The sequence below is a fragment of the Rattus norvegicus genome, chromosome 8, assembly GCF_036323735.1.
Source record: "Rattus norvegicus strain BN/NHsdMcwi chromosome 8, GRCr8, whole genome shotgun sequence".
Lineage (NCBI taxonomy): Eukaryota > Metazoa > Chordata > Mammalia > Rodentia > Muridae > Rattus > Rattus norvegicus.
This window is the reverse complement of record NC_086026.1, coordinates 50,123,972-50,147,039: the sequence shown is the minus strand read 5'-3', so window position 1 is coordinate 50,147,039 and position 23,068 is coordinate 50,123,972. Positions and strand designations below refer to the sequence as shown.

General features: G+C 43.5%; 2 pseudogenes; both read left to right on the top strand.

The window, feature by feature from the left end:
* The first annotated feature begins 4,543 nt into the window (after positions 1-4,543).
* On the top strand, positions 4,544-5,011 carry Uqcc2-ps1 (ubiquinol-cytochrome c reductase complex assembly factor 2, pseudogene 1; annotated as a pseudogene).
* A 1,030-nt stretch (positions 5,012-6,041) lies between these two features.
* Mapre1-ps2 (microtubule-associated protein, RP/EB family, member 1, pseudogene 2) lies at positions 6,042-7,560 on the top strand (annotated as a pseudogene).
* The last annotated feature ends 15,508 nt before the right edge of the window (positions 7,561-23,068 follow it).

The window sequence follows — 23,068 nt, the reverse complement described above, 5'->3', positions numbered from 1 at the left end:
AAGCCTTGGGAAATTTTATAAATGCATCCATAGTTCATTTATATATTATCTTATTCTCACTCACTTGGTTTAAAAAAAGAAAGAAAGAAAGAAAGAAAGAAAGAAAGAAAGAAAGAAAGAAAGAAAGAAAGTCTGTCCCCCAGGACCAGCAAGCTGTAACTGTAAGGATGACACACGAATCCAGATCCTAGATGCTGCCAAGAGTCAAATAAAACAATAGTCAAGATCAAATGAGCGTCTCTCTCCCCATCTAGGATCCAGTGTCATTACTGCTAGAGAATCACTAATTTAAAGAGAGAAAAGATGTGCTTTCCAGGGAATGGATAATTAAACAGCCCCTCTCTCTTTCATGTCAGCCTCAGCTAAAACCGCCATCTGAGATGGGACTTAGTTTCCCAAAAAGGATGGCCATGTTGATGATCAAAGGAAGAACCAGTTCCATTAGCCAAGTTGCCCGCAAAATAAAAAAGGAGACATGTATTTTTGTGGGATCTGAGTAACGCACTCTACTCTTAACAGTTTGTATTCTCCTGTGTGTCTGTTCCAGCCTACCTTCTATCTGAGTACTTTATTTTAAGCACTACAGAAGTGGATGATATGTCTGCAAAAAGAACCAGAGTCACTGGCTGCTTCTAGCAAATGCATCTTCAAAACAAATGCTTTTGCACGGGAAGTTAGGATGTGAACCCTCATGAGAAGCACGTTCAAAGATGTGATATAGAAAACCCGGCGTTTCTAACGTGACAAAGACTAAACCCACCCAGTTCTCTCACTTGGGGGTGGGGCAGGGTGTAGGGCTACAATCTTCCAACTTTCTCCTGAAGTTTGCTATGCTGTCTTTGGCCATCTCAAATTAAAACGTGCTTCATGACAGGGGGGCTTGGAAGCCAGAATTCAGTTTCAAATAGGAGAGACCTGATCTCGTCTTATCACTCTGAAAGATACTCCATGAAACGAGAATCCTCTTTCGTCTATCTCTTATTAGTATCTCTGTATTTCTCCATCAGATCTTGAAAAGAGTAACCAAATATATTACTGGGGGGGCAGGCATTAATGAGCTAAAAATAAATAAATAAATAAGTCCCAGCACTCAGGAGGCAGAGACAGGCAGATCTCTATGAGTCTGAGGCCAGCCTGGTTTACAGAGTGGGTTCCAGGGCAGCCAGGGCTACACAGAAAAAGCCCATCTTGAAAGGAAGACAGGCACATTTTTTACACACACTATTTTTTTCTTTTTTTTTTTTTCAGAGCTGGGGACCGAACCCAGGGCCTTGCGCTTGCTAGGCAAGCACTCTACCCCTGAGCTAAATCCCCAACCCCTATACACACACTATTATATACACTCCATTCCAGGCCTGATGGTGCACTTAGGAGGTGATGACACAAGTACGAGGGACAAGCCTCAGATAGCTAGTGAGCTTGAGACCAGCCTGGGTCTGATGAAAAAAAACACAACTGAGTTCTGCAAACAGAGTTCACAAGACAAACTGCTAACCGTACTACTACACTATACAGGTCTTGTTCTTTTAAAAGAAAAAGATTTCATTATTTTTAATTACGCATGTGTCCATGTGGGGGTATGTCTGTGAGAACCGATGGACACTGGAAGTATAGCTCCTCCTGGGCTAACCTCAGACAATTGTGAGCCACGCTGTGAGGGTGCTGGGAACCGAATCCCGACCTCTGCAAGGACAGCTTGTACTCTTAACACTGAGCCATCTCGCTAACCCTAAGGTTCACAAGTCTTTAAAAACAAATGGTAGGTCTGATGCTTCTTATTTTATTGAGTTTGTATGATATTGATACATATATATGGTATATTGTATATTACATATATTATTATATTATATTTAAAATTCTAAAATTCTATTACTAGGAACAGAAATGAGCTTGCAAATGTTCCCCAATAGAGATTCATGCCAGAGATATTTGGCACACATTTTTTTAATGCTTAGTGGTTAAACACTAGCCAAGTGGATTTTCATTCCTCCAACTTTTGCTGATACTAGATGAAGAAAGGAAATACGAGTCTTGTCACTCTAAAAGACAATATTGAATTTGTTTTCCAGTGACCACAGAGAAATATATTCCTAAAATGGGGAGCAGAAGGAGAAATACTGAAAGAGCATTGTCCGATAAAGCTAACAGTTTCAAATGTAGGCAGGTGTATGCCCCTTTAATCCCAGGACTCCAGAGGTAGCAGCGAGTGGGTCTGAGGCCAGCCTAGTCTACATAGTGAATTTCAGGGCGACCAAGGCTACTTAGAGAGAAGTTGTCTCAAAACCAGTCAACCGACCAACCAGTCAATAGATAAATAAATACAGTTCAAACAAGGAAGGGCATTCTGTGTGGAACATAAAAATTTAGAAGCCATTAAAAAAAAATCCAATAGGATTAGCTGTGTCATTTTTTTTAAATCCTACATAGCAAAATGAATCTTAAACAACATAAAAAAAAAAAAAAAAGGTAAGCCACAAACTGGAAGGAAGTATTTTTGATTCATTGGACACCAGGGTGCCTTACAATATGTAAATTCCTATGAGTCATTAGAAATATAAAGGTAGGTGTGTGTGTGTGTGTGTGTGTGTGTGTGTGTGTGTGTTTTCTGTTGTGTGTGTTGTTTTTGAGACTGGGGTCTTTCTATGTGTCTCAAATTGGTCTTGAACTCACTCTCAAACTCTCAAACCCCCTGACTCAGTTCCCTAATTGCTGAGGTCTCTAATATGTGCTACCATACCTAGCCCAAACATACTTTTCAGATTTTTATCTTTAATTGTGTGCATATGTACATGTGCATGTGAGTGCGTGTATGTCAAAGACTAGAATATGACATCAAATTCCCTGGATAACAGTGGCCATGAGTCTCCGAACATGGGAACTGAACCCAGGTCCTCTGGAAGAACAGTATGTTCTTTTAACCTCTGAGCCATCTCCACAGATGCAGATGTATAATTTTAAAATGAAACAATTCTCCCCCCGACACACACACACACTTCAAACATTTGAAAAGACATAAACAGGAATAATATTGGCCAGTTATTATGAGTGTATTCTTGTAAACCCAACATTTAAGAGGCTAGAGTGGTAGACTATGAATCTGAAGCTAACTTGAGCTACTTAGTAAAACTCTACCTCAAAAAAGAAAGGAAGGGGGCTGGGGATTTAGCTCAGTGGTAGAGCGCTTACCTAGGAAGCGCAAGGCCCTGGGTTCGGTCCCCAGCTCCGAAAAAAAGAACCAAAAAAAAAAAAAAAAAGCACCAAACATGAATTTCCTTTTTCAAGGAGAAGCGGAGGAAAAGACAAATTTGATTACCTATACTCGTAATCAAAGCACTTGGAAACATGCCCAAAACAGTCACATTAGTGGCTTCCAGCGACCGACCTAGGTGCTGGGGACTTGGTGAGGCTTGTTTCCTCCTCCCCCATCCTTTTGGAACTTGTAAGTACAAAGCATACAATTGTAAATGTATTTTCAAGAGAAACATTAAAATTTCAAAAGTGAAAACACAGAAAAAGTATTGTTTCATTTTAATGTAAATATCCAAATCAAAATGTAGTACAATTTATATTATGGTTTTTACTTCGGTTAGGTAAATTATTGATCCCCAATTAGGACAGTTATGTTTAACTAAACTTACGTTCCTTAGTAAGGATCATGCAACTCTTGCTTTTTATAAATTATATATTATATATTATATAATCATTTTATTATCACAGTAGCTCTTTGGCTAATATTATGAGTTTTTTGCATTGATATTATAAAGCATATTTCTGTTCTGCCTTCTCATTTTAATTCCATAACTCTTATTATTTTACAGATAATATGAAACATAAGAACCTCTTGGGAATAGCTGTGTGCTCAAGATCACATGACTTGTTTGTTTTTAAAATGTGTAATTATCATTGTGTGTGTGTGTGTGTGTGTGTGTGCATGTGTGTGTGTACATGCCAAGTGTGCATGAATTCTGTGGGGAGAAAGTATGGTGTGTGTGTGTGTGTGTGTGTGTGTGCGTGTGTGTGCGTGTGTGTACATGTGCACTTTTGTTTACCTTGGATGATAATGGGAGTGTTACCAGTGCTTGACAAACCAAGAGTTGGAGTCAGACCTAGTAAGAGACTGGCTCTATCGCCATTACGTACTATCCATATGACCCAGGGGATTTTGTTTGCCCTCTAAACCCTATTACCTTCATCCGCAGAATTGAGATGATAATATTACTTACCTCAAAGGACAGTTTTGAGGAGCAACCAAGGTCATGTATATAAAGCATACTGCTCAATGCTCATCCAGTGTGCAGTAAGTGTTCTGCTGCTGTTGCTGCTGGGGCTGGGGGGTAAAGGGTAGTCAACCCTGATGATAGTGGGGTTTGCAGCTAATAAAAAGAAGTCTCGTTAGGCATGTTAGTACTTGCCTATAATCCCAATACTAAGGGCCTGAGGTGGGAGAATAGCGAGTGCAAGGCCAGTGTAGGCTACATAACTGAGATAGGCTTATCTCAGTAAAAAAAAAGGAAAGGAAGGGGCGGGGCAAGCGGGGCCCAAGATGGCCACTCTCCGCTACCAGCGGTTCCTTAAGCTCTATGAGGAATGGCCAGTGGACAAGACCAAACGGGGCCAGGACTTGAGCGCTTACCTGTGGCAGCGGGTAGCACAGGCCTTTTGGGAGGGAGAGAATACCCAGATTGCAGAACCCGAGGCCTGTGATCAGATGTACGAGAGCTTAGCACGACTGCATTCAAACTACTACAAGCACAAGTACCCTCGCCCCAGAGACACCAGCTTCAGTGGCCTGTCTGTGGAAGAATACAAGCTGATCCTGTCCACAAGACACTTTGGAGGAGTTTCAAAAGATGAATAAGAGTGTGTGGAGGAAACTGCAGGAGAAGTTTGCGCCCACAAGGCCTGAGGAGAAGCACAGAGCCTGGACTCGGGTGCTGTCCCGCCCACGGACCTGACCATGCAGTCTTCTGATGCCTGTCAATAAACTGCCCAGTTTCCCCACCAAAAAGAAGGAAGGAAATAAATAAATAAATAAATAAATAAATAAATAAATAAATGAATGAATGAATGAAGGAAGGAAGGAAGGAAGGAAGGAAGGAAGGAAGGAAGGAGGACTAGAAGATCAACACAAAGGTCTGTTCCTTCTTGGGCGCGGAAAAGGGAAAGAAATAAGATAAAGAACATTTACTGATTGTCTACCTCACACCATGCTCCACATGATGCAGTTTAGAGACACAAGGTGGAACAACAACAACAAAAATACAGAACAAATAAAAAGGCTTGACTTTGCTTCAAATTCACACACATGTACCCCAAACATGCAAGAGTAATAATCAAAATAATCAAAGACTTCTCTGTGCACTTCCCAAAGTGATGCAAATCCAGTTGGCTTTGTGATTCAGATAAAAAAAAAATCAATGGGAAGTAGAGAAGTGAACAGCCCTGTACTTTCTGCAGCCACTATCTGCAAATGTTTACTGAAAATAGGCCTCCGAGAAGGGTAGGGATGCCTTGTCTTACGAGTACATATCCTATCACCAAAAATAGACCAAGGTTATACCTTATATACTGTAAATTTAGCATTTCCCAGTTCACAGTATTGGGCCTTTCCAAAAATTGACATAAATGCTCCCCTGACTGGCCGTTGGGTTATTTGACAGTTACCAGATTAAAGAATAGTTTCGTGCTTGTTCTGTTCCTGGAGTACACTGTATAACCTGCAGGCAGCTCATCAGGATAGGAACTGTCTGTCTCAAGCAGCTCAGGTACTCTGAGCCTCTGTTGGCCTCAGCTTCCTCTAGGAGCCACCTCTAGGCAGATCAGCTAGCCTGACAATGTCTTTCAGCCATCCTTATGCTTCTATGTGCTTGGGTAGGGAGGGGCCCCATGTATCTGTTCAGTTTCAGGAACTTCCTTTTCTTTACTTCCTGAGCTTAATGAGCTTCCCTGCAGTGGAATGTCTCAGAGGAAACTGCTACACAACAACTTATTGTAGGAAGTATTTGGGGGTATGGTTTTATAAAGCTTTAAAAACTGTCTGGAAATATGAAACCTGGTGAATATCAAGGACAATAGCTTCTGCCAGGCATCTGGTACTTTCATATTTTCCAGTCTGTAATGTAGCACAATTAATTTAGTTTCCCATTTCAAGAAACTGAAAGCCAGAGAGGTGCCTTGCAAAGCCTCCAGCTAGTCAGGGGCAGAAGAGGATGCAAAAGAAAGGCTTATACAGGTCCAGGAACCAGGCTTGTTGGTGTTGTTGTTGTTGTTGTTGTTGTTGTTTTTTCCTGAATCATGTTTTTGCTTATATTAAGAAGTAAATTGGGGTGCAGACAGAGGATGTGGGCCCCGCGAGAGTCAAAGGTGGCAGTGAATGTGTGCTCGACGTCAGTCACCAGTGATAACCTAAGTCGACATGACATGCTGGCTTGCATCAATGAATCTCTGCAGTTGAACCTGACAAAGAACAGTTGTGTTCAGGGGCCGTATACAGTCAGTTCATGGATGTGCTCTTCCTCAGCTCCATTGCCTTGAAGAAAGTGAAATGCTGAGCTAAGTTAGAACATGAGTATATCCAGAACTTCAAAATACTGCAAGCAGGCTTCAAGAGGATGGGCGTTGACAAAAAATAATTCCTGTGGATAGATTAGTGAAAAGAAAATTTCAGGACAATTTTGAATTAGTTCAATGGTTCAAGATGTTTTCTGATGCAAATTATAATGGAAAAGAGCACGATCCTGTTGCTGCCAGACAAGGTCAAGAAACGGTGGTGGCTCCTTGTTGCTCCAGCTTTGAGTAAACCGAAGAAACCTCTCAGCTCCGGTAGTGCAGCCCCACAGAGACCCATGGCAACACAGAGGACTACTGCAGCTTCTAAGGCTGGCCCCGGGATGGTTCGAAGGAATCCTGGCGTGGGCAATGGAGATGACGAAGCAGCTGAATGGAAGCAGCAGGTCAAAGTACTGACGCTTACTGTTGAAGACTTGGAGAAGGAGAGAGGCTTCTACTTCGGAAAGCTAAGGAACATTGAACTGATTAGCCAGGAGAGTGAGGGGGAAAATGACCCTGGACTGCAGAGGACTGTAGATAGTCTTTATGCCACAGACGAAGGCTTTGTGATACCCGATGAAGGGAGCCCACAAGCGGAACAAGAAGGGTGTTAAGTAGCCTGGACCAGCAGAGCAACGTCCGAAGTCTTCACTCCAAATCATGTGGTTAACTGTTACATCCTCCCTTATAGTAATCTTAGAGGGTTCACTGGTTTCTTTTCATAAGCAAAAAGTACCTCTTCTTCAAAGTGCTCTTTGCAGAAGTCTCACCTTTTCCGATGAGTTTGAGTTAGGAACTTTTGCCTTGTAGCAGAGCAGTATTAACAACCAGTTGGTTCACCAGGGTAGTAAGAGGCCAACCGTGGGGCCGTTCCTGTGGATGCTGGTCATACTGACTGATGGAGAAGGGGGTTATAATACACGAGGCGACAACGTCAGAAGTGCAAAGACTGAACTGAATTCTAAGCTAATGTGAAATTCTGGCAGAGAACGTTTTAATAAATAAATGCCTTAAGAGAGAAGAGGAGGAGGACGAGGACGAGGACCAGGACGAGGAGGACGAGGAGGAGGACAAAGTAAATTGAGCTGGTTTATCGGTTAAGAGCACTGACTGCTCTTTCAGAGGTCTTAGTTCAAATCCCAGCACCCACATGGTAGCTCACAACCATCTGTAATGGGATCTGATGCCCTCTTCTGGTGTCTGAAGACAGCTACAGTGTACTTATAATAAGTAAACAAACAAACAAATCTTTTTTTAAAAAGTAAATTACTGTTCTTGCTTTATGTTTTAAACTTTTCTTTAGATTATTTACCAAACATAATGATCTGAAGCTTGGACTTGGGCGTAAAAGGGCTGGGAAGATCTGTTATTATGGAGTAGGGTTGGTTCTAGCTCAAATGAATAACTTACACCGGTGCTCACAGGTGGGATGAAACCTAGTTTGCTTGCAGGATACTGAGATTAGTGTAACCACAGGAGATATTTCAGGTAGTATTTGAAGTATGACTGTATCTTGGAAAGATCATCAGAGACAGATCTAATTATGAGGAGAAAGGGGTAGAATTGGAGACAATGAAGGTTATTTGAACAGATGCTTACCCATATGAATTATTTTTTAAAAGATTTATTTATTTATGTTATTTATATGAGTACACCAAAGCTGTCTTCAGACACACCAGAAGAGGACATTGGATCCCATTCAGATGGTTGTGAGCCACCATGTGGTTGCTGGGAATTGAACTCAGGAACCCTGGAAGAGCAGTCAGGGCTCTTAACCACTGAGCCATCTCTCCAGCCAACAAAACAATATTTTGAAAGGTTTAATTGCATTTCATTTGTATGTACACTAATAATTAGAAAAAAAAAGGTAAAGCCTTTACCATTAATTAGTGGTGTTCCCAGATGTAAGTTCTTGCCATCAAAAGCCAACCAATCACTCACTTATACCAAAACAAAACAAAACGCCCTATATTATTTTGTGTGGATGCCAGCTATGGCAGTAGTAGAATAGATATAAATAAAAATATAACTTGGCCTCTATCTTTGAATCTTTTTTTTTGTCTGTCTCTCCAATCCCTTCTTCAATGGTCTGAAGAATGATTCAAAATGTAAATCTAATTAAATCAGTTATTTTCGTATATTTTACTGCCTCTTTGTCTCCCTCTCAAGTCTGGAAACTCCAAGGAAGGGAGACCAATTTGGTCCTAAGCACCAAGTATGATGTTTACTCATAGTCAGGGCTCAGTATATACAGAGTGAGTGACTGAATTAGTCAGTGAATGAATAAATGGGTAAATAAAACAGTCAGCTTGGAAGCTATTACTTTGCTGGGGTGGGGGGTGGAGATGCTAATCTTAGGTAGCAATGGGGGTTTGTGATTGTGGACTGGCTTGCTCTCAGGTAACAAGATATGGGTAGGGGGTTTGCTATGACAACCTTTAAGCTTATTAAGGATCATTGATGCTCAAGAAAAGTCCAGATTCAAGTGGGTTTAAGATTTGCACCTTTGAGGGGTTGGGGATTTAGCTCAGTGGTAGAGCACTTGCCTAGCAAGCGCAAGGCCCTGGGTTCGGTCCCCAGCTCCGGGAAAAAAAAAAAAAAAAAAAAAAAAGATTTGCACCTTTGGGGCTGGAGACATGAGTCAAAAATTAAGAATGCTGGCTGTTTTTCCAGAGGGTCTGGGTGTGAGTCACATGGAAGCTCAAAAGCTTCTTTAATTCTAGTTCCAGAGGATGTGGGGCCCCCTTCAGGCCTCTTCAGGTACTTGCACTCACATGTGTACACACAGATAAATAAATAATTCTTAAAAATAGTGTCTGAAGGCTCCAACTATCTGGTGTTTGTGTGTGTGTGTGTGTGTGTGTGTGTAGGAAACTTAGAATGACAAGATTAGTAAAACCTTAAAGCCTTAGAGATTTCTCTTTATGGTATTCTTTGTCATAAAAATAGATTCTGGAGGGCTGGAGAAATGGCTCAGCCAGTAAGAGCACTGTCTGCTCTTCCAGAGGTCCTGAGTTCAATTCCCAGCAACCACATGGTGGCTCACAACCATCTGTAAAGGGATCTGGTGCCCTCTTCTGGCCTGCAGGCTCATACACGCAGGCAGAAAGCTGTATGATGTATATATACATAATAAATAAATGTTTAAAAAAAAATAGATTCTGGAGAAGATGATTCATCTGTCTAAAGCCACCCAGTAAAATAGTAAGAAAGCTGAGCCTTGAAAACCAGTCTCTGGGCTGGAGAGATGGGTCAGTGGTTAAGAGCACTGACTGTTCTTCTAGAGGTTCTGAGTTCAATTCCCAGCAACCACCTGGTGGCTCACAACCATCTGTAATGGGATCCAATGCCCTCTTCTGGTGTGTCTGAGGACAGTGACAGTGTACTCACAAACATAGAATAAAAAAATAAATCTTTAAAAGAGGAAAAAAGAAAAAGAAAAGAAAAGCAGTCTCTGAATGAAGTGTTAGCATCCCATGACTCCCAAAGGTAGGGGACCCCGGCAGAGTCACAGTCACAGTCAGAACTGCAGCATTTCCAGTCATGGAAACCATGAAAATCCATCCACTTAAGGCCTGGGTATCCACCTACTCATTCACCCTACGACCAGGACTTACTGGGTGTTACTACATACTTTGCACCTCTGGGCACTACAGAAAATTCTAACCCAAGCCCCTGGGACATTGTATGATTGGTGGTGTAAAACAGGTATGATGGTTTGGATAAAAATGACCCTCACAGGCCCATAGGGAGTGGCACTATGAGGAGGTGTGGCCTTGTGGGAGGAAGTTTGTCTCAGTCTTCTCTCCAGCTGCTTGCAGAACCCTCAGCTCCTTCTGCATCAACATGCTTCCCACCATGATGGTAATGGACTAAACCTCTGAACTGTGAGACAGCCCCAACTAAATGCTTTTCTTTATGAGTTGTGGTAATCATGACGTCTCTTCACAGTGACAGAAACCCAAACTAAGACAATGGGGGAGCTGAAGTCCACTGCTGTTTTGCTCCCGGATTACTATTTTTTTTTTTTTTTTTGGTTCTTTTTTTCGGAGCTGGGGACCGAACCCAGGGCCTTGCGCTTCCTAGGCAAGCGCTCTACCACTGAGCTAAATCCCCAACCCCCCGGATTACTATTTCTTAATAAAAGCCTAAACTCCTGCTAGCAGTTCAAGCCAAAGGTCGTCCTTGGCGTGCCTAAATATGAGACAACCTGATCCTGTGTACTCTGTGAGGGTCTTAACTGGTATGCCTATAAAGTGTTTGGACCACAGCCAGTTGTGGTGGTACCCATCTATCATCCTAGCACTTTGGATACTGATGAGGGTGGTGATGAGTTCAAGGCCAGCCTGGATTACATGCTCCTCAGAAACCAGAAGACTCCCATCTCATAAACAAAACAGAAAAGGATTGGACTGAAACAATTGATCTTAACTGGACTAGGGTTAGACCTAAGTTCAAGTTATTGTAGAACTCATGAAGGACAGAAGAGCAAGGTAGACCACACTTCGTGGGAGCAGCCTGACAGATTCAAGAGGTTCAATACCCACTGGGGGAATCCTTCAGGCAGGGATGAGGAAAACAGAAACAGTGAGGACTAGGGACTAAAGTCAAGGGTAGTGTCTTAGAGTTTCATTGCTGTGAAGAGACACCATGACCACAGCAACTCTTATAAGGACAACATTTAACTGGGGCTGGCTTACAGTTCAGAGGTTCAGTCCTTTATCATTATGGCAGGAAGCACGGTAACACGCAGGTAGACATGGTGCTGGAGAGGTAGCTGAGAATTCTACCTCTGGATTGGCAGGCAGCAGGAGAACGGCACTGGCCTTGGCTTGATCTTCTTAGACCTCACAGCATACCCTGTGACACAGGTCCTCCCACAAGGCCATAACCTAAAAGTGACGCTCACTATGAGACCATGGGGGCCACTTTCGTTGAAACCACTACAGGTGGTTAAGATGGCTCAGTGGGTAAAGGTGCTTGCCACCAAGTCTGAAGACCTAAGTTTGATTTTTAGGGAGTGGGGAGAACCAACCCCTGTAAATTATCCGATGACCTCCACATACAGAGGCACAAATGTGCATGCAAATGCACACACACACACACACACACACACACACACAATTAAAAGATTAAAAAAAAGAGATAAGTCAAGCACAACTATGGTCTTCATGTTGGACCCTGCTTTAAACCAACCATCCAGGAAATGACAAAGGATGATTTTAAGAATGGGAAATTTGGGGGATGGAGAAATGGCTCAGCCATTAAAGGCTAGGTGCACAACCAAAAATATAAGAATGGGAACATTTCAATATGATTGACATATTAACTGACACTTAAAAGTAGTCAATTTAGGAGCTGTCATTTATGTTGGATGTGATAATAGCATTGTCTTAGTTAAGGTTTCATTACTGTGAAGAGACACCATGACCAAGGCAACTCTTATAAGGACAACATTTAATTGGGGCTGGCTTACAGTTTCAGAGGTTCAGTCCATCGCCATCATGGCAGGAAGCATGGCAGCATGCAGGCAGACATGGGACTGGAAGAGCCAAGCTTGATCTGAAGGCAGCCAGAATGGATCTATCTTCCGCACTAGGCAGAGCTTGAGCACAGAAGGCCTCAAAGCCCGCCTACACAATAACACACTTCCTCCAACAAGGCCACACCCACTCCATCAAGGCCACACCCATTCCAACAAGGCCATATCCACTCCAACAAGGCCACACCCACTCCAACAAAGGCCACACCCATTCCAACAAGGCCACATCCACTTCAACAAGGCCACACCCACTCCAACAAGACCACACCCACTCCAACAAGGCCACAACTCCTAATAGTGCCACTCCCTATGAGCCAAGCATTCAAACCCATGAATCTATGAGGGTCATGCCTATTCTAACCACCACAGTCCTCCTATAGGAAAAGACATTGTTTTCAAACAGAGACAGCACCCAGTTAGCTTAATTGGTAAAGCATGAGACTCTTTTTGTTTGGTGGAAGAGGGGTGAGACTGGGTTTCTCTGTGTAGCCCTGGCCGGGAACTCATTCTGTAGACCAGGCTGGCCTTGAACTCAGAGATCGGCTTGCCTCTGTGTCCTGAGTGCTGGGACTAAAGGCATGCACCACCACACTGAGCGTGTGTTCAAGGCTGCATTAGGCACAGGATAAAATTTGGACACGGATATATATACTACTAATCCCTGCCCTCAGAAGTCAGAAGCAGGAAGATCTCTGTGAGCCCAAGTACAGCTTGCTGTTCCAGGCCATTCAAGGCTACAATAAACAAAGAAAAAGTATGAAGGGTCGGGGCTCGGGAGTCTAGCACAGTATTAGATGTAAAACGCATTGTGTCTAGCTAAAGTGAGACCCTGGGTGGGGTCCACAACAGTGTGGGGGGAAAAGGAGGGGAGAGTAAGGAGACAGACAGGCAGGCAGAGATTCTTTTTTTTTTTTTTTTTTTTTTTGGGTTCTTTTTTTCGGAGCTGGGGATCGAACCCAGGGCCTTGCGCTTCCTAGGCAAGCGCTCTACCACTGAGCTAAATCCCCAACCCCCCAGAGATTCTTAAATACAGCGAATTTCACTGTTTCGAAATTTAAATAAACCTCAGGACAGAGGATTAATAACTACTACACCTTAATGTGAATAATAACATCCAATCACAAAAGTTAAACGATAGTAGACATTAGTATATAATGAGCAAGTAGGACTCAGGAAACACCGCAGACCAAAACCTTTCTAGGAGTCTCGAGATTGCTTTTGTTTGTTTGTTTGTTTGTTTGTTTGTTTTTTAAACAACAACAAAGATTTCTTGACAGGGCGTAGGCAAGGAGTACTTATTGGAGGAGGTGGCAGTGGATGCATTAGCCAAACCAGGGAAGGAAGTGGGGTGAAGGGGAGTGGGGTGTCACTGAAGAAGAGTCAAGGCAGTTGTCAATTTAAAAGCACACGCCTCCCGACTCCCCAACCCCCACAGTGAGGGTCTCTGGTGAATCCAACCCTCCGAGACTCTGGGCCACATCGCCTAATTTGTCCTTGGAAGTCCACTCATTGGTGTAGTGAGAGACAGAGCCTGATCTCGGTGTGCCGGGGTCTGTAAGCTCCTAGATGAATAATCAAAGCTAATTACAAACGCAAAGGGATGCTCATTTACAAAGAAATGACCCTGGTTACTTGTTGCACCAGCCGGAGGTCAACTGAGTCCAACCCAATTAGTACTTTCCCCAGAGGTTGCGGTGACCTCCACTAGGACCCCAGAGAAGCAGCGGTCTCTTGCTTCCTGGCAGGGCTAAGCCACCCAGAAGCCTTTGAGAGCAGAGAGCCTGGTTTGATCTCAAGCTTAGCGATGACCGGCTCCCCCTAACCTTTAAGCACACACAAAAAAAAAAAAAAAAAGACCAAACAGCCGAATGGCTGATGTGGCCATTTATATGCTCTGACTAATGCGGCCCCTGATTTCCCTTCCAAATTAAATGCGTTTCGCTTAGTACATTTTCAACAGACGTTGCTCATCTGCTGGATTAATGAGTTTGCTGTGAAAGCTACTTCGGTAGCAATTCGAAACAAAAGCGCCTTAACGCAACTGCGGGCTTTGCGTCCCAGCCCTCTCCATCTTCGCCCCTCTTCCTCCCTCTCCCTCCCCAGGGCAAATGCATCCTCGTTGCCAGGATGGGGAAGCTGCAGTCAGCCCAGGGTTCTCTTCTGTGTCACTACACTACATTAGGAATAAAACCTTCCACTTAAACACTTAAATGAAAACATCGAGAAACTAATTTACTGTTTGCAGTCGCATGAGTTAAGCCGGAGCTGCCTTAATTTCCTTCCATTTTGCTTCATATTCAATGTGCGCGCTTGCTAGATTGGTCTATGAAAAGGCTGTCTCCGAATCGCAACACTTAAGACCTCTTTCATTTTCTTTCTGATTAAATAATTGAAATTCCTGTCAGGGCCTGCACTTTACTGCCGCCCAGATTTGGTGTGTGAGGATAAAGACACCCCCTCCCATTTATTTATTTATTTATTTATTTATTTATTTATTCATTCATTTATTCATTTATTTATTTTCTGTCTAAATCTTAAAAGCCAGTGGACTTTATTTAGTTCAGTGAGGACTTGGGAAAATGGACGGAAGCTATTGACCCATTTCTCGGAAATCTCCCGTGCCCATTAAGTGATTGTTTGAGACAAATTAAGAAAAGCATGGCCTCTCATTTAGCCCCCTCCATTCATCTGGAAGCTTCTACCTGCTGGAAGGAGTCCAGCTATTCCACTGTCAATAACCCCCATTAGGAAAACAAAACCAAAAAAAAAAAAAAAAAAAAAAGCCACAAGTATATGTCTATGTGCAGACACAAAACAACACACTTATCAGGTAAGCCAAAGAAAGCTTTGTGTACTGGAGCAACTAAACAATCGAAGGTTGTTTATATTGCTTGATGGGTCTTGGGCCACATGCTCTGAGCCCACTTGTAGTTGAGGCAAGTAGAACCCTAAGGTGGGGGTTGGGAGGGTAGCTCAGATGAGCAGCTAAGCTTCCCTTCTCCAGCCTGATCATCTGCAGAGGAGCCTCTGTGTGTGTGTGTGTGTGTGTGTGTGTGTGTGTGTGTGTGTGTGTGTGTGTGTATGTGTGTGTGTGTGTGTCTGTGTGTGTGTGTCTGTGTCTGTGTGTGTCTGTATGTGTGTGTGTGTATGTGTGTGTCTGTGTGTGTGTCTGTATGTGTGTGTATGTGTGTGTATGTGTGTGTCTGTGTGTGTGTCTGTATGTGTGTGTATGTGTGTGTGTATGTGTGTGTCTGTGTGTGTGTCTGTATGTGTGTGTGTGTATGTGTGTGTCTCTGTATGTCTGTGTCTCTGTGTGTGTATGTATCTGTGTGTGTGTCTGTGTGTGTGTGTCTGTGTCTGTGTGTGTCTCTGTATGTCTGTGTCTCTGTGTCTGTGTGTGTATGTCTCTGTGTGTCCCTGTGTCTCTGTGTGTCTCTGTGTGTCCCTGTGTGTCTGTGTGTGTTAATGACACAAGTATGTGGAGGTCAGAGGATAACGTCGGATATTGCTCCTTGATTTCCACTTTGCTGACATATGTTGTTTTCTTTGCTCCACATACCAGGCCTTGGGTTCTAAGGGTCTCCTGTTTCTGCCTCCTGTCTCTCTCTCTAAGGAGCACTGGAATGGCAGACACCTGTGCTGTGTGTCTGGCCTTTATGCAAGTTCTGGGGGTCCGAGTTCGGGCTCTCACGCTTGTACAGCAAGACCAGATTTCCAGTGGGCATCCTCCGCCCAGATGACCAGCTTCTAATGCAGCAGCAGGTATGTATCAGCTCTGCCTCTGATGTCGGCTTCTGCGGTGCCCATGCACTCTCAGAATGAGTGTCTGTATTTAAACACAAGTGGCATGTCCTAATGTATGAGGCTAGTCATTCAACAAGTAAGGATACACACCTCAGTTCTCCCTAGCTATGTGTTTTAGGGTATGTTATCTCCGCAGAGCCTCAGTTTCCTCTGTGAAATGGAGACGTAAATAAATGGCTTCTCCTTCCCAAAGGGCGGTTGAGAGCTTTAAAATAGTATAGCATCTGACACGGGAAAATTATTGAATGGAAATCACATCCCACTATGGAGACACATCTTAATGTGCTCTCAATCCTTCAAATAGTGTGCCCACAGAAGATGGTCTTTTTCCACATTCTTTCCACTTAAAAAAGTACAGAGAGGAAAAGAAGGAGGAAGAAGGGAAGAATTAAATCTCACACAAATTATTGAGTAGAGCCTTGAAGGATATCTAGTCTAAGCTCCGCCCACCTGAAAGACCTACTTTCACAGAACCTCAACTAGTGATCCGTATTCTGACATGTTGTTTTCTAGAACGCCACACCTACCACAGAGAAACTTTGCCAGTATTAAAACCAACGCCGACCATTCGAGGTCAGGCATGGAACCACATGCCTATCATTCCAGCGCTGGGAAGCTGAGAGGAAGATGGTGAGTTTGAAGGTAGCCTGGGCTACATGGCAAGACCTTGTCCGAGAAATGAAAGCAAAAACAGGAAACAAAAGCATGTCGACCACCTTCTCCAAGTATTATATTACTCAAAATGCATATGCTCAAATCTTACACTATTCCTCGTGTTTTTCAGTCTCTTGTGGATCTATGAAGTCTTAAACTGTTCTTCCCTTGAACTGAGTGTAATATAAGTGTGGTCTGAACAATGATGTGTAGAAACACAACTGTGCTTGCATAGTGATTCATGACTCCAGCATTTGTAGATGGCGGGAACTCCACCAGACATCTAGACCACACAAACCGAAAAGCATGATAATGTCTATGCAAAAGACCAGCTCCCAACTATGCGTGTTGAAGATACACGACCTGTGTCGAGCATGCATTCCAAGGAAGCCAGTCCCCTCCCAGCCATGTTTCCCAGAATTCCCACTCCATTTTCATGCACTGAGGGATTCGGGAACACCAGCTCATCGTTAACCCTAACCTAAAGAACAAAAGGAGAGCCAACAAGATGGCTCATAAGTTAAAAGCATTTGCAGAACAAGCTTCATGGTACTGGCTTGATCCTCAGGACACATAGAAGGGTAGAAGAAAATAACTGACTCCATCTGTTCTCTGTCTATGTGGCATAGCATGTTTACACACCCCACACAGATACGAGCGTGCATATGCCGTCAGCATACACAGTAATTAATAAGAAGAATAAAGAATAAAAAAATACTTCACAGAGCAAACAAAGTTCTAGAATTAAGGAGGTAGAGGCAGGAGAATGGACAGTTTGATGTCTACCTGAGCTACAGAAGCAGACCCCATCTGAAAGCAAAACAAATTACTTGGCAGTTCTAAATGCCAAAGAGAAAGACCTTGGTACTGTCCATTGCTTTGTTCTGGTCCCTATGGACCCTTCTCTGTAGCATTAGTGACCATGGGAGGCAGGGTGGGTAAGCACATGGGTGCCAAATGTTCAAGTGGAGAATGTTGGTTTGCACAGCCCTGGGAGAAGGAAGAGGAGCCCTGTGTAATGAATGCTATCATAGCCCTACTCAGAGACCAAAGGGGAAGCCTGATGCCTCTTAAAGATCTTAGCCAGTCAGAATTTCCTTTCTCTGAAGGAATGCTTCTCAACCTTCCTAATGGTGCCACCCTTTAATACAGTTCCTCATCGTGTGGTGACCTCCAACCATAAAACTATTTTCATCGTTACTTCATAACTGTCATTTTGCTACTGTTCCATAAAGCCAACATCTGAGTTTTCCAATGGTCTTGGGTGACCCCCGTGACAGGGTCTTTCAACCCTCCATAGGTTGTTAACCACTACACTAAGGCAAAACAAACTGACTCCATTCACAAAGAGTAGAGCGGGGCATTTATTCCCTACCCCTTAGAACTAGGATGAGGAGGATACTAGCCTTTATGTCTGGAATGGCCTCAGGGACCTGACAGAGGAGTTTTCCAGTCTTGAACTTTATCTGTCTGTCTGTCTGTCTGTCTGTCTGTCTATTATCTATCATCGATCCATGTATTTATCTATGTATCTATCTATGTATCTTTGTGTATATATATATATGTTTGTCTATATACCTATCTGTGTATATATCTGAGTATTTATCTAACTGTCTATCTGTATATCTATCTAAATCTATCTATTTTTAATTGGCTTATAAGTAACAGCCTTCCATACGGAATTTTCACACCTTTTTTAGATGATTCCCAGCAGCCATGCTCCCTGCTTGGCTCCGCCCTCATCTCTCTGTCCTTCCCCACTATTACCTTCCCCATCACTGCCCTTGAAGTCCCCCTTTGCAGTCTCCTGCACCCCTTTCCACTTTCCTGACCTTTGCACTTATTCACTCCCACAAAAATCCACATATTTAACAACGAGGAGCTAAGATCAGCGTACGAGAGAGAACACACAATGTTTGTCTTCCTCAGGCTGTTACTTTACTTAATGCAAGATTTTCTAGCTCCACCCATTGTCCTTGCTTTCATTTCAATCAATTTTCATCATTCCGTTCAACTTTATGATTGAATAAAATTCCATTGTGTCTATGCACCACATTTTTGTTATTACTTCATCTGCCAATGGGCGTCTAGGCTGATTCAGTTCTCCTCATACTGAGGAGAGAGTGGCAATCAATAAGAACATGCAAGGAGAGTCTGGGTACGTGCCAAGGTTAACCTTAGATTGTGGACCCCCTCTAGAGCCCTTGCCTCTCCCACCGGGCTTCCACTCTCCTCTTCTCTCTCACATTAGACTCTTTCCATATTTAAGACATTCTCTTTCCTTTCCCACATCTGGTGGGCAGTTCTGAACTTACGGGATGTTAGCCATGTAAGCCTGTTACACTAAGCTTGCAGAAGTCCATGCTCTGGGCTGAGGAGTTGGGGAAAGATGACTTTGAAGACCTCGACAGCTAGGGGAAAGGTGTTAACAAGGTTGTTCCTGGGGTTGGGGATTTAGCTCAGCGGTAGAGCGCTTGCCTAGCAAGCGCAAGACCCTGGGTTCAGTCCCCAGCTCCGGAAAAAAAAAGAAAAAAGAAAAAATATAAAAAACAAGGTTGTTCCTGCAGAGACTTGTTTCTGGCCTTTTCTATTCTGAACAGCAATGACTCTAGTTTGACCAGTGAATACATCCATACATGAGAAAGTAGAGAAGCTGGGATTTGGTTCTACAGGAGTCCCTGCCTTTCTAGGTGACCTATTCCTTGCCCACCACCACCCCCATGGTGGTTTGAATATGTTTAGCCCAGGGTGGGGCTCTATTTGGAGGTAGAGTCTTGTTGGAGTAGGTGTGGCCTTGTTGAAGGAAGTGTGTCACTGTGGGTGTGGGCTTTAAGCGCTTCATCTTAACTGCCTGAAAGCCAGTCTTCTCCTAGCAGTCTCCGGCGAGGAAGAACTCTCAGCTCCTCCTATACCATGCCTGCTTGAACACTGCTATGCTCCTCCTTGACGATAATGAACTGAACCTCTGAACCTGTAAGCCAGCCCCAATTAAATGTTGTCCTTATAAGAATTGCCTTGGGGGCTGGAGAGATGGCTCAGCGGTTAAGAGCACTGACTGCTCTTCCAGCGGTCCTGAGTTCAAATCCCCATAACCACATGGTGGCTCACAACCATCTGTAATGGGATCCGATGCCCTCTTCTGGTGTGTCTGAAGACAGCTACAGTGTACTGATATATAATAAATAAATAAATCTTTAAAAAAAAAGAAGAGTTGCCTTGGTCATGGTGTCTGTTCACAGCATTAAAACCCTAAGACTACTTTTTGAATCAGTCTGTGCAGTAAAACCTTTAGGCTACTTTTTAAACTTACCAGTGAGACATTACTGTGGAAACTGGAGTTCCAGATAGTTGTGAGCCGCCATGTGGTTGCTGGGATTTGAACTCTGGTCCTCTGGAAGAGCAGCCAGTGCTCTAACCACTGGGCCATCTCTCCAGCTCCTGGGTCATTCTCTGTTGTGGAGTTATAAGAAGAAGTTTGGGCAACAGCTGAGGCTTCTATCCACTAGATGCACTAGCGTCCTCACACATGTGGACAGAATCTCTGAAAGGGCAATGAGGGTGTACACAGTTCTTTGCAGTAGTTGAGAACTACTCACTCCAACAAGCACTTTGCAAGTCAGGTTCACCCCCCTGGGTTCAGAAAATGTCCCATTCTGAATCACATGCCCACATCTCTATAACCTCTTGAAGCAGGACCAGAAAAAAAACTTTAGACTATATGCACTGGTATGGAAGGTTTAGGGTGCTGGGCACGCTCAAAGTATGCTTTCTGTCTATTCAAGAGAGAAAGTTCCTTGTCAATAGGTCTATTAAACCAGTGTACCATGAACACCATTCTATTAGCCAGGGGAAAAAAATCTTACATCAATTGTGACTATTAATAGAAAGCTCTGTGATAAAAGAAAATAAAGATCACGAAAGTACAGACTTAAGCCACTTCCAGGGTAATGCACTTTTGATTAGAGATATTCAAATGTTAACTGTCCAACCCTGAGGTGTGAAATGTATAGCATGCTCTTCATATAGAGACAGTTTTAAATAGAGACAACACAAACCAGGTATGGAACTACATGAATTTAATCCCAGTACTCATGAGGTTGAGCAGGAGTTTGGCCAATTCGAATCAGTCTGAGCCATACAGCATGTTCTAAGTCAGCTTGGGGTGAATAGTTCAACCACGTAATGGAAACAAATAAATACCTGGGTGTGGTGCTGCCCAGCAATAATGCCAACACTTGAGAGGTAGAAGCAGGAGGATCAGGTGGGAGATCAAAGTCAGATCAAAATCTTTCAGCCAGTTTGATCCTAGATTAAAAATAAATTAATTAATTAAGGAAGAAAGGAAGAAGGAAAAAAGGAAGAAAGGAAGAAGGAAGAAGCAAGGAAGAAGGAAAGGAAGGGACGAGGAAGGAAGGAGATAGGAAGGAAGAAGGAAGGAAGAAGGAAAAGAAGGAAGGAAGAAGGAAGGAGATAGGAAGGAAGGAGGAAGGAAGGAGATAGGAAGGAGGAAGGAAGGAAGGAAAGAAGGAAGAAGGAAGGATGAAGGAAGGAAGAAGGAAGGAAGGAAAGAAGAAAGAAGGAAGGAAGAAGGAAAGGAAGGGACGAGGAAGGAAGGAGATAGGAAGGAAGAAGGAAGGAAGAAGGAAAAGAAGGAAGGAAGGAGATAGGAAGGAAGGAAGGAGGAAGGAAGGAGATAGGAAGGAAGGAAGAAGGAAGGAAGGGAAGAAGGAAGAAGGAAGGTAGAAGGAAGGAAGAAGGAAAGGAAGGAACGAGGAAGGAAGGAGATAGGAAGGAAGAAGGAAAAGAAGGAAGGAAGGAGGAAGGAAGAAGGAAGGAAGGAAGAAGGAGAAGAAGGAAGGAGGAAGGAAGAAGGAAGGAAGGAAGAAGGAGAAGAAGGAAGGAAGGAGGAAGGAAGGAGATAGGAAGGAAGGAAGGAAGGAGGAAGGAAGGAGATAGGAAGGAAGGAAGAAGGAAGAAAGAAAGAAAGGAAAGAAGGAAGGAGGAAGGAAGGAGATAGGAAGGGAGGAAGGAAGGCAGACCGATGGCTCAAAGGACAGCAATCTCAGCCTTCCAGATGTTGACGCTGTTGTTATTATTTAGTGGTGTTATTGATGCATTAAATCCCCAAGGCTGAAATCCACTGCCCCACATCAGACAGCTTGTTTATGAGCGGCTGTGAGGAGGCGGCGAGCTCCTCCAAGGGGACCCTTGCACTCAGACTGTTCCTGCATGCGATTTGCTGCCCGACTTTAATGAAAACTAATGTCCCCAGGCACTTTTCCCAACTGACAGCGAGGCTGGTGTAGAACAGAAGTCAGCTCGGAGTCCATGTCGGGGGTGAGTTACATGACTGCCAGCCGGAGTTTGTTCCTAGGCGAGTTTGTGTGTATAAGAATGCACAAGTTGCAATTAATTCCCAGCGAAGTCACTCCTCAAGTTAATTAGAAATGCAAAGTGTGAGTCTAAATGTTATGAGATTATAAAATGGCTTAACAATGGGAACAATGAGATTGAAGCATATGCATTCTGGCCATGTAAATATTTCCTAACAGTGCCAATCTGATTTCATTTACCTAATCACGCCATTGATATGCAGCCACCAGTCTGCAAATAGAAAGTCTGAATTGCAACAGATCACCCTTCTAATGTCATAATTATTAATCTAGGAGGGAAATGGAGCTGTTACAGTCTGATGCAGGCTGCTGGGCCCTCTTGAATTGAAATGGGGATGGCAACTCTGGGGAAAGAGGAGAAATGGCAGACATCAGCCCCAACATTCCTACTCAGCTTGCTGATCAGGAGTATTTAGGCAATTAGGAAAGTTAACAAATTAAAATGGCAAGAATGCTGGGGAGAAACTGGGTATCAATTCCCCAATCCTCAGCATCACATCAAACACACACACACACACACACACACACACACACACACACACACACACACACACGGATGAGTAAAAGAGGGAACTTTTTGTAGTACTCAAGACTGAGAGTTCAGGAGACAAATGTACAGAAATTGAACTGAGTAAGGCAGATGCATCTTATCTTTGCTTTCTCTATTTGGTCAATGTACTCCATATCTTTTGTCCACAAAACCTCACTTCCTCCTTTCCAACTGAATCGGTGGCCATATTCCTTCCACCGTGGACTTACTAGCCTGTGAGTGTCTTGTCACTCCACTTCAAGAATAAGGAATGTCAAGTTGTTCTCTGTACTTCCCATAGAGAACAAACAGTGTGTGTGTGTGTGTGTGTGTGTGCGCGTGTGTGTGCGCGTGTGTGTGTGTGCCCGCACATGTGAGTGTGTGAGTGTGTGAGTGTGTATGTATGTTTGTGAGTGTGTGTGAGGGTATGGTATGTGTGTATGACTGGGTGGTATGTGTGTATGAGTGTGTGTATATGTTGTGCTAGAGAGTGTGTATGTGAGTGTGCGCATATGGGTGTGTGTGTATGTGTATGATTGTGTGTGTATATGTGTGGGCATGTATATGTGCGTGTGTATGTGTGTAAGTATGTGTGTA